The sequence below is a fragment of the Columba livia genome, chromosome 1 (assembly GCF_036013475.1).
Source record: "Columba livia isolate bColLiv1 breed racing homer chromosome 1, bColLiv1.pat.W.v2, whole genome shotgun sequence".
In the NCBI taxonomy this organism is placed as follows: Eukaryota; Metazoa; Chordata; class Aves; order Columbiformes; family Columbidae; genus Columba; species Columba livia.
The window spans coordinates 85625661-85638033 of NC_088602.1; the positions used below are offsets into that span (position 1 = coordinate 85625661).

The following is a 12373-nucleotide window of genomic DNA, read 5'->3' on the forward strand; positions in this document are numbered from 1 at the left end:
GACCACAACCACAACGATGGGCAAAGAGCTCACTGTCCCAGCCAGATACAGCAGGCAATGGTGAAGACAGCAGTGTTGTCAATGGTGAAGTAAGGAATTGTGCTTGGACGAGCACTACCACCCTTCTGGAGGGTGATATGGACATCCAGGAGCCTGGATGCAATCTACAGCCAAGACAAACCTCTGACCCTTCCTACATTACTGCAAAAGTCATACTGAATCCCAATAGGCCAAGATTTATTTCCAAAGTTTCTCTACTCATCAATATGACAATGCCTCACGGTCTACCGGCTTCATTTGAGGCTTTCAGTGGGGCTTGGACTAAATGGCCTCCAGGGGCACCCCTTCCATCTGAAATTAAGCTTTGATCCTATAGTTCTCCAATTTTGAGGGAAGAGGTCTGAGCCAAAGTATCACTGAAGCAACAACACTGCTTCTTCCAGCATAATCACTTTTATCCTCAGTGCATCTTTGAGGAAATTGTTCTTTGTTTCAGCTTGAAAAAACAACATCCCTGTGGAGACACAGCTGCAGCTCTGTTAACATGGCTGGTCACCCAGAAACTTCTGGAAGAAAACTGGGCCATTTCGACACACTTCACAAAGAGGATGCTGCCTCACCCTCTGCTTTGAGTCTCAAAGCCATGGCAGTGGCATGAGGAAGGGCCTTCAGTGTGTGCATCCAGATTATCCCCAACACACACATGCAGAGCCTAGCTAGATTTCATAAGGAGGCTAAAAAGCAGTGGCCTCCTCATTGACACCAACAAATCACCCTGCTTAAAAAACGTGTTTTATAGTGACCATAACCACATGCATCCCAGAACTTGGAACACAGGTTATGGTTGAAATAATGTTTTGAACATGAATCACCTCCTCAGGATTCAAGGAGGATTTTCCTCTCATCCTCTGGATGCTTATCTATCTCACAAAGTCTGTCCAGAAGCAAATGGAAGAGCTGTGCATCAGACAGCACGTGCGACTGCCCGCTTACTGGGTTTGTGCCTTTCACTGTGAGGACAAGACTGCAGGCGACAGTAAGCTTGTGCAAAGACCCAGCTAATTGTTACAAACAGGATACACTGCACCATAAGCCTGCTAGGGCTGTGGAGTTTCCAGCATCTTTTCCATAAAAGCTGACATCTATAGCTCTTTCAGCTTGCCTTGGAGGTCACTCCTCAAAATGTGGCCAAGCACCGTTTGCCCACATCCAGCCCAAGCCACTCATCTTCTCGGCCACAAGACAAATAATGTGCTCTGGTTCTGGCTCGCCTTTCTCCTCTGCATCATCTGGGCTAACCGCTTGCCTTCCCACGCAGAACAGCTGGCTCCATCCAGGCTCTTATGTTTCCTAAAGACCTTGTGGGGGCTGCACCGATTTTCCACTAACACTGCACTTTGTTTATGCCCGGAGGTCTCCAGGTCAGCAAGATGCTGGGGGTGGGGAGCTGGAGCCATTGCTCTGCGCAAGATACATTTGGCTCCTGTCTTTGGTTTGGCTGGGAACCCTGTGGAAGAGGCAAATGGAGCAGTGGAGCAAAACAAGCTGGAGTTGCTCCCCACCATGGCAGCACCAGCTGCCATCCCCAACTAAGCAGATGAGAGAGCTCGTGGGAAAATAAAATATCTTACACAAAACATGTCTCTGTTAAACATAAATATAACTGTTGTGACTCGCCATGGCTTTCAATGAAGGGATGAAAAGAGGGAAGCAAATGGAAGTAGCACCAGTGTCAATGCTTTGAGAAGGTAGCCTGTCCTGAGAAGACCATGCAGGGCAGGCAATACATCTGCTGGACGTTGCTTCCTGCCTCTTGTCTGTTCTGAACAGAAGAGAATGAATGAGACAGTACAAAAAGGAGCATGTGAGCATGGGACTCTAACCCCAGTGAAGGACCCAGCAGACCCAGACTGGTAGGGGAGGAAAATAGGTTCAGCATCAAGGGGCCTGCTGACACAGCACTGCCAGGACAAGCCAGTGGAGGCCAGCTTGTCAGTGAGACATCTTTGAAGGTATTTCATTCAAGGATCTACCACCACTGTCACTCACAAGACCTCAAGGCTGTTTAGAGCAAAGTGCTACCACCCTCAGAGGCACCACAGAGCCTGCCCATGTCTTCCCCACCAGAGTCTAAGAGTCATCATCAAAAGCAGGGCTCCCTCCCCCACCACATTGTGCCACACCACATCCCTTTGAGCTGAGCTGGCATCCATTCACCCTGCTTCAGCAGGGCCTCCCACAACACATATCCATGGGGTCAGTGCAAACAGAGAAGAGGGACAGACACTTGGCACAGCTCCTTTTGCTGCATACCACCTTAGCACTGGGACAGGACACCACTAGTGTTCAGGTGCACAAACCCAAACACTGTTTTTGCACCAGGTGAATCCCACAAAGCCAACACATACCTCTCAGTATCATGCCCACAGCTCCAAGCTCCCAGCTTGAGAGAACTCACCCTAAGCACCAGGAAGCTCTTACTTAAATGCAGAACACAGCTGAGAAAGCACCTGAAATCTGTTTGGGGCTAAAATCCATTCCGCAAGGTGTAGGTCCTACTCCTCTGCAGAGGCTGGCAGCTGGGGGCAGCGGCAGCCCACCACTTGCAAAAACCCCACCAAGGCAGCCTTCTTCAGAACCCCAGACAAACTGGGCAGCAGTGAGGTGCAAGAAACCTCCTCAGGAATGGCTGGAAAGCAGTGCCTTGTGCTCAGTGTGGGGGTGAGGGAAGGCTTCACCATGGGGCAGGAAGGGTGGCAAAGACCCTCACCACCTCCCGTTCCCCACCCATCACAGCACAGCATAGCCTGGCTGCCTGCTCCCACTCCAGCAACAAGGACCCCCAGCGTGAGCTGTGCCCTCCCAAAAGCCGCAAAGCCTTTACTGATGCCAACAAGCCACCCCAAAGCCCCTTATGTCCACCCAAGTGCCCACATCACTCACTGCTGCAACTTGTTGCACCCCAGCTTTCTGCTGCTCCCTGAGCTTCCAGCGTATGAGCAACCAGCTCATCAAACAAATGAGGTGGCAGCACATCACCCCCGGCCAAGGTGCTTGGGCAAGCCTAGGCAGGCTGGGTATGGCTGCTTGGCCTGTCCTGGGCAAGAACAAGCTGTTTGCAAGAGTGGTTGTCAGGGTTTTTGCTGGTGCAATAGCGATGGAATAGATACTGCACCTCCCTGAGGAGGAACCCAGTCTCTCGCCCCTGCAGCACAAAACATGTCACCAGGAGAAAGCGTTTCATTAAAATGTGGTGGTTTGTACGCTTAAAACAGGGTAGGGGCAGATCCACTTAGCACACGTGGAGCCCGTTTTAACAAGCCATATGCCATCCCAGGAAAAGGCCTTGGACAAACATGATTTCAAGTGTCTCATCTGCAGCACCTTGCAGCTTAGTTGACAGCCTCAACAAGCAGGAGAGTCAGGTCATTAGGGAAAACAGAGTCAGAAACAAGGGGGGAAAGGAAGACCAGAGAAGCAGAGACAGCCTAACAACAAAGGCTTGTCTGTTCTGGAGAAAGGAAAGTTAGTGTGTGCATGTATGTATGTGCCAAGTAAATGAGTATATTTATACTTCATGTTGTATGGACTATGTGGAAAAAGTGCCTGTATATACACAGTCTGTTATATTAATTTCTTGTAGAGCAGTTGATGTCTCTGTGCTTAAAAAGTGGTGATGTACACATAAGTGTGAGTTACATGTGGGTTGTCTGGCCACAGCTATAGAGCATGAAATGTTTATTGCGTGCATTCCTTGACTAAGAGAGTGGTGTGCTCACCTGAGGAAGGGAGTTGCAGGCAAGTAATGCAATTAGGGCATAAGTTTATACAGCAAAGCCACACAGCAGAGCATGTAAAAAGCATTTGTTGGTAGAGATTTCATGCTTGAATCTGCAAGCACCCATGAGAAGTGAGAAGGAAACAGAGCATGTTTGAGGTGAAAAGAGTGCATCTCTGCACACGTGAGAGAGGGAAAGACCGTGGGATGCTCACACTCTCAGAAGGGAAGTGTGGTAGGGATGCTGCAGTCAAAACTCACTCCGAACAAATGCCAAGAGCTTTATAATCTGGCTGATACTGGTGTTGCATCTGGCCATCCCTCAGTGAAGCTGATCTCTGTACATTTCTCAGTCCTGACACCTTTGATTTGAAGTCCGATGTGCAAGATCTCTGGCTCAATGTTTTCAGCCTTCGGAAAAACAGGCTTTTCAAAGAGCAACATTCAACCAGTATTAGCACAAAGAGGGCCAGCGTGTAGTGTAGTAGTGTCTCAAAATGACAGCCGAGTCTGGCACTGATTTCAGCTTGACATTCTTGCATGCTGAGGTGGGGTGTTTTTTCCCTTCCTCCAAGCCTGACTGTGGTTTGAACACAGGTACTGTTTTACTGAAACCTGTGTGTTTCAGGGAGATTTTGGGGAAAAAAAAAAAAAAGATTAAAAAAAAAAAAAATCTGGTTTTGATCCCAGAATTGCTGTGTGGTTTTGTAGATGAGTACATTGCTGGGTGCAGGCATGGGCATGTGTGGAGAGAGGTAGAGAATTTGGGGCAACGGGGGAGGGTTGTGGTGTCTGGATGCAGGCAGGAGAGGCGCAGCCCGCTGCTGCCCGCACACCAAGCAGGGCTCTGTGTTCGACTTTCATGCCACAAAGCAGAAAATTCCTAGGAAGATGAAAAAGGCTCTCAGGGCTTGTGCAAAGGAGAGGGGGCAGGGGGGGAGGAAGCAGGAAAAAAAAAAGGAGAGGGAACAGCCCAAGAGCAGAGAGAGCCGTGCACGAAAGAGTTGTTTGCAAGTGCCCTCTTCTGGCCTTGCTGGGGTTTCCCTCGGATCAGGCCAGACCCGGGGAATTGCTCCGCCCGGCTTTTTTTTCCTGACCCCACATCATTCCCGTGTGTGGAAAGGGAATCCCACCAGGACCTTTGTCTGCACACCATCAGCTTGTACCGCTCAGCATCTGCAGCTGCTGTAGCTGACAAGATGAACTGGAATAGTTAAGCAGGGGACAACGAGTGCCTTGAACAGCAGAAGAATATAAGAGATACTAAGCTAGGAGTCCTTAGAAAACCAAACACTTACTGCGCTTCAGCAGATGTAACCTGCAGGTTAATGTGCTTCCTGAAAAAGACTAGGAAAAGGGTAGGAAGCAAGGGTAGAGGAGGACAGCATGAAAGGGGACCAACAAAGACACATACCTTCATAAATGTATTTCCTTTGGGATACCAGCCAAGGTCACCCTCCATCACACGCGGACAGAAGTGTTTTAGAGACAGAAAGATGAAGGATTTCAACCTAAACCACAAAGAGCCACACTAAAAGGACAAGTGGCAATGGATACAAATTGTACTGGGAGAGGTTTTGTCTATATATGAGAAAAAAACTTTACCGTGAGAACAATCAATCACAGGCACAGCCTCCCCAGGGTAGTGATGGAGTCCCCATCACTGGAGGTTTTCAAGACACAACTGGACAGGGTGCCACATGATCTAATCTAGACTCCCTTTCCCACAAAAGGTGGGACCAGATGATCTCTGAGGTCCCTTCCAACCTGGGCTGTTCTACAGTTCTATTTAAAGTATGGTTAAGAAATTCCTGCGTCTTTAAAAACAGAAACATGCCAATGCTTCTCAGATGAGAGGCTGCTTTCATTTCCCTGTTGCCCCCTGCCCAGGCTGTGGTTTGTGTTCCAGTTCCTCCATCAGAATTAGCAGCATCAGATTTTCCAGCAGTCCCTCTTCTGTGAGAGGAGCAAGGAGGAACTTACAGGATTAAGCCATTAGAGGCTGGGAAAGATGTAAAATGAGCTGCAAGGCCCCACTCCCACCTCTGCCCTTCCGTTGCCACTCAGCCTTGAACATATCCCAAATGCTGTGTCTCTGACATTGTTTTTCATCTTCCGGAAGACAAGTCATCTCAACGTACCCTCAGGGAAAATTTGGGGCAGCCGACAGGGAGGTTCACCACGTGTTGTGTAAGTGGCAGAACATGTCTGAGCAGCTGCAAGAGGAACCAAAACTTGAGCCTAATTGTAGTGGAGAACAAAACCAGAAAGTAGTGACTGAGGTTGTGTTTTGAATAGAAATCACAGAAATCGCTGTTTAAGAGATGTCTCTGGCCTTGATCAGTCAGATTTCCTTGAGTGCAAAACAGAATCTAAATTAGATAGGCAGTTAACTATTATTCTATTTGTGCATTGGACTGACCTCTTTCACAGGCACAAAATACACTGTAGTGGGAGGAGGTATGTGAAGGCCAGCTGAGTTCATGAGTTTGGATGAACTCCCTTTAAACCTAACCTGTGATATGCAAGCCTGATAAAAACTGTGTATGAAGCCTGTAACAATGAGAACTTTTCCATTTTTTCCATTCTAGGGAAAAGACTTATGGCCCTAAAATACCCCCGAGCCTATTAGTCGGGATGTAGATTAGCTCGAGGGAAGAGTAAAAGGCACAGGAGGACGGGCAGAGCCATGGCCAGACCATGCTCATGTTGTCCCACTAGATGACAGCACCAACATGTTCTTCTGCACCCTGCACTCACACCAGTACCAAGCAGGCTGATGTGGGCAGTGCACCTGCTGCTTCCATTTCTTGTCCCTGGAGACAGCTGATAGCACAGCTGGACAAACACTTGGGCCAAATTCTTCAGTACAAGGCTTCATACAGGAGCTTCTAAGTAGTTCTGTGCTGTAAACTGCCTTCCAGGCCTAGAGGTGTGTGCCAGAAGCTGGCTAATAGATGCTGTGCTTGAATAAAGCACCCCTTATCTGTTGTCATCACTGTATGGCCAGCCCACAAATTCCCCTTCTCCTCCAGTGAGACCATCAGTTCCCTGATCAGCAATGGGCTAGCTGCCCCTTAAGCATGGGTCTGGCTCTGTGTCCGCTCCTCCAGCCATGCTGTTCACCACCCAAGGTAGAGACTTGAGCCCAGAACCACTGGAAAGGGCCAGTTCTGGGTGTAAAACAGGCATAGCACAAAATTCCCATGCTCCATGCACACAAGTTCCCCCAGGGAATGTCTTCAGTGGCATGTTTCAGGTAGGGCATCCATCCTGGCCCGCTCTGGGTTGTACCTGGCTAAAGGCTGACCTTGATGTTCAGCTTGCCAAAGCTGCCAAGAAATGCGTGGCAGAGATCCATGGACTGAGGTCCTGGCTGGGAGCCGCATCATTTGCACACAAATTTCTGCTACCTTCATGACACTTTTTGCTGGGAGAAGGTGCAAAGTAGCCAGGTCCCAAGTGTGTCAGGCCCAGGCGGCTGTGCCTGGCCCCAGGGTCAGCCCACAGAGGGCCAGTGCCCACAGTGTACTCCGCAGTGCTGGGCACAGCCTCACCTTTCCCACAGAGAAGTATCATCCGTATCATTTCTTTCATCCCACCTTCTTACAGAAGTTTTTTTGGTTTTGTTTTTTTTTTTTTTTTCAAAAGGACACAGCATCATTTTATACCTTAGAGAAGCAGAGCTTTTGCTTCCCTTCTGATCAGTCTAGGCCTGTAAACCATTCTTCTGTACTATTTCTTATTAGGGCTTCAGAAGCACGTGTCCTTCAGAACTTTAAGAGACGGGGAGGACTAAGAGTTCTCACTACTTAACATATGAGTATGTATGTCGAGTCAGTTGAGACAGCTGCTTTGGTGCCTATCAGTAGTGGTGCAGTTTTTCATCTCTAGATAAGACATCATGCCTGTATTTGCCCCAGGTGCTTGGTCGCAGATGTTCTTCTCTAGCACAGATGCTTTGAAAGAAAGGAGATTCACAGCTATTTCTTCTACAGTTGCCATCTTGAAATGCCTCTCCTCACTTGTCAACATGCCCTCTAACCCTGGCACCATTTGTGGCTCTTCAGAGCTGCAATTTGATGATTTTCCTAAAGCTGACACAATTTTCCTGATGTGATATCCCCAAGAACAACAGAGAGGTCTACTGGAGGTAACATTTGATATCCAGAGACACACATTTCAAGCCTTTTTTTCCCTAGAACATACTCAGGCAAGCTGTTCCTGTGGTACAGGGATGCCAAGGAAGAGGGGTGGGATGGACAAGAATCAGCCTGATAAGAGAGTGTACTTTGGCAGCAATAGCCAGGGACATATTTGTTGTTCTCAGCAGTGTGAGACTAGGCAGCCCATGAGTGAATTGCCTGAATTTCTAGGCAAGGTGATATGTCTGATAAAGAAAGAGGGTGGGGAAACCATTTATTTCCATCCCTTTTTCCTTATTAAACAGACCTTCCTTTGGAAGACCTTGGATTCCTGGCACCTCCTCCAAAACTCAGTATTTAATTTCAACTACAGAGACTAAAGGCTTCTACAAGTCACTTGCTGTGCAGACATGTTTCCTTCCTGTCAGGGCTTTTTAAAAAAATTCCTGGTGCTCAATTCCTCTTTTGCAATGGCTAGCTTTTGGCTAAACTTGTCTTTTTTAAATGACTAAAAAGAAAATAGAGTCTACAGAAGTTGAAAGCTCAGCAAAAGGGTGTTGGAGGTTTTGTTGGTTGAATTTGAGGTTTGAGATACTGGCTCTTCCCTGCAGTAGGGACCACATCCTCATTCTGCATTCACTCTCCCTGGCTCTGGCTACTGAAATCACACTGATGCCAACTAATATTGAAGTTTTGGCTGCTAGTGACTAGCATGCCTGCAGCACATGGGCCTTGCAATCGCCTTTGTGTTGTAGAGCCTGTTGGCAGTACAGCCATTCATAAAGACCAGCACTGCACAGCCATTCTTGGAGACACAGCTCCCTCAGGTGGTGCACTTAACAGCTGTAAAACCTCCAGAAAAATAGAAATGGAATAAAACAGTGATGCTGAGGTAAATTGATACCTCATGAGTACTCCCTTCTTAGACAAGAGGAGAAATCAGGACCCCATCTCCAGCAGGACTATGAGCAGGGGCATCACAGCAACATCCCAAGCCTGCAGACCACCCTTGATCTCCTAGGTTTGCCCTCTGCATAGTGCTCAGGGCAAGGAGAGCCACCAGGGGATGGGACGCACCATCAGTGTGAGATGAGAGGTCAGGAGTAAGAACAGAGCAAGGTAAGCCCCCAGCCTCTAGCACAGAGCTGTTTTGCAGCACAGGGAGATTAGTAGCTTCTGCCTAGCAGGACATTCTGCACCCTCCAGTGAACCCACCAGCCAACAAAGGGGGCTCTGGGACACCCAGCCAAATGGGAAAGGGACTGAAGCAGGCTTTGGGAAGAGCCCATCATGGAAGCAGGCAAGGTGCATGCATGTTTTATGGAAGAATCGTCATTGGCAAGGAAGCACCCCTTTATTTCATTCCTGTTCATGGGAAACCTCACCCTGCCTTTCACAGAGGAAAAGGGGTTTGTCTGACTCTGGCTGCTAACAGCAGTGGTTCCAGACTGTCCCAGCAGGCATTACATTTCAGCATGAGGCTTTTCAAGAGCTAGTTGTCCTAACGCACCAGCCTTACTGCCTATCCCCATTTCACTGGTGTTCAGGAAGAGGTAAGCACAGAAATGCAGTTTTGGGATGCCTGCAGATAGTTTTGTCTCAGAGCTCTTCCCCTCCAGTTGTCAGCAGTGCTACTCCAGTCTCTACTCACACCCCCTGCCTTTGCGCCACACGGGCCCCCTTGCCCCATGCCACTCAAAAAGGCTGGAAATGAAAGCGGGTATTTGTGTGGGAGGGCAGGCAGCAACCTGAAAGTCTTGCCTGCTGTTGTTATGTAGGCAGAGAAAGCACGTGGGAAATGCAACCAGTGAGCCCTACTATGCGGATAACGTCTCTGTTGTGGGGTTATCTCTTCCTGTTATCTCAAAAGCTACATTTCAGAGGCACCGAAGGCAGAAACTGTCTAACAATACCACCCAAAACAAAGGCACACAAGGCACCGGCACTGTATTGAGGTTGATGCTGCTGACAGCCAGGTGGGCAGAATCAAACATCGCGTTAGTCATTTGTCTGCCTTAGCTTTTGCCCTCTCCTTCCCTCTGCAGGTGCTTCAATTGAATCCCAAGCTTACACTGGTGATGCACTTGCTGAAAGAGGGAGAGCAGGGCCTGCCAGCACCACGGGCTCTGGGCAGACAGTGCTCACTGTGTGCCCAGCAAGAGTGGGAGAAGGAGAGAGAAAGGGAGAGTCAGCATCAGCTGTGCACCCCGTATGGCAGGCAACAGCAACACCTGCCTCCTCTGCAAAGAGGTGCACCCCTCTTCCATCCTTTCAAATCATTCCTGACAGCAATGGCTGACAACAGCAAAGCAACCTGGAGCGGGGCTTCCTGGGGCAGGTACTATGAAGAGGAACCATGCTCTGAAACCACGAGGGTGCTTTGGAAGTTCCCTCTCCTCCCTCTCTGTGGGCACAGTGTCCTTAGTCTGATGTGTGCATTGGTGGAGTGCTAAGGTATCATTCAAAGCGGAAAAATAAACCGCCCAGAGTGGGTGTTTTGTAGGAAAGGAAAACTAGAGTAGAAAGTAAGTGCAGTAGTGCAGTAGTGCTGCCTGGGGATATGTCACAGGAGGTGAGCACAAGGCAGTTGGTCCTGGAATTAAAAAGGAGGGGGACGTAGGAGGCCCAGCAAGGCATCCTATGATTGCGTCCTGCCCAAAGATGAGAGCTCTGCATGGAAAGAGAAGCCCCATCCCAGGACTGCAAGCATGATTCAGTTACATGACTCAAATCCTGTTTCCTGGTCATCCAGTTCATTTTCTCAAGTAACCATTTCTGTGCTCGCCCATCCCTCTCCACCTGACCTGTTGTCCAGTGTGCTACATGCACAGAGCCTGCCTTATTCCCTTTGTTTGCCTTTGCCCTGCCCGGAGAACCCACAAAGGGCAAGAAATTTTTCTTAGTTTCTTACTTTCACTGCCATCTTCCCCTCCAAAGCAGAGCTGGGAGGCATTGAAAGTGCTGACTCCTTCCTGGACTTTCAGGACAGACATGCCAGGGGTGGCTTCCTCCTTGGCAGATACTGCTTGGAGCCCAGCTAAAGCAAATCAGCCCCAGCTGTTCTGGCACAGTGACTTCACTTCACTTCTGCCCACAGAGCTGCAGCTCTCCCCCTCTCCAGCAGCAGGACAGAGGGGAATTTCAGTTTAGGGTGGTCATCAGAGGCACTCCAAGCAGCTGCTCTGGCAGCTCTTAGCAAGCATAAAAGCTAAAGCTGCACCCCTGAAGGAGGGAAGTGTTCCCATGGCCTCTGCTGGTCCATGGCTTAGGGCAGTAGCTGGGCTGCAAGGATGGGAAAAGGCAATTCTGGAAACTTCCACCTGCAGGGAGGGAAGAAGCACTTTGTTGGGGGAGAGGGTGAGGAGAGGGCTGGATTTGGCCTCCCTCCTCTGAGATGAGGGTGAAAGAGGAGGCCACTTCGCTGTCAGAGTCTCTTACTGTGCTCACCTTGAACTAACTCTTAACTTTCTATTCACAGCATCAGACCGGGTTATTTCACAAGCTTGATAGCTACTGGAAACTGATTTTATCTGAAAGTCTGAGGCCAGACCCCTTACATTATCACTTGCAGCACATGAACAAGCCCCTTGGTCCCTCTGGGCCCAGGGTGACCATCAGCCAGTTTGGGGATCAGAAGGTGACAGCCATGTCAGCCTGCTCATTGCATGGCTGGCATCTGCAAGGAGCACCTCACCCACTCAGCTGAGCTCTGTTCCTGCATATCACCCATAGCACAGCCCACAGAGGACTACAGTTTGAAAGGCAAACCAGCATTTCTTAAGCATTTTGCAAGGTTTCAGCATGGCTGAGGAGGTGATGCCCTGTCTCTCAGAATGGAGAATGGAGCTGATGGGCAACACAGCCCAAGCTGGGGTTTGACTCTGCGTCACAGTCTGAAGATCTGTTGCAGAAGAAGGACGAAATCACTGTCTTTTCACCCATGGCATCATTTTGGCAAGCATGCCAAGAAAGATATTTGAACAGCCATGATCTCCTCCTTGACCTTTTACAGACTGAAAGTTTTGGGTTAGAAATGAAACTATCTAACTGGCTCCAGAACTGCCTGTACCAGAAGAAAGAGAGCATCCCTGTGGACTGGCTAATGGCCAGCTAAGATACAAGCAGGTCTTGTATTCTTTACTAGAAATGCTAAGTTTGGGTATTTGGGTTTGAAGTCAAGCAGATTAAGACTGAGATAGGAGATTTGTATCTTGTATACAACCAACCATTGTGTTTTTTCGTGCCTACCCAGACTGCACAACCAATGACTGCTGCAGGAGCACAGCACAACAACAGACCTGCTTGGATCAAAAGGCAGCGCGTTCGTCCCATTCCTTCAGCGCTGGCCCTGCAGCACTTCACCACGCAACACTGATCCCTGCTAACACCCGGGCAGCATCAGCTGTGTCTCCCAGTCCGGGGAGGACAAGCCAGCACCCTTACAGAGTAT

General features: G+C 49.1%; 1 long non-coding RNA gene across 1 annotated transcript; it reads right to left on the bottom strand.

Annotated features, from left to right (window-relative positions):
• Positions 1 to 1089: 1089 nt before the first annotated feature.
• On the bottom strand, positions 1090 to 3137 carry LOC135579614 (uncharacterized). The gene is made up of 2 exons (XR_010473115.1): positions 2944 to 3137; positions 1090 to 1822 (listed from the first exon to the last, which is right to left on the bottom strand). It is a non-coding gene; the product is annotated as an uncharacterized LOC135579614 (long non-coding RNA).
• Between the last annotated feature and the right edge of the window lie 9236 nt (positions 3138 to 12373).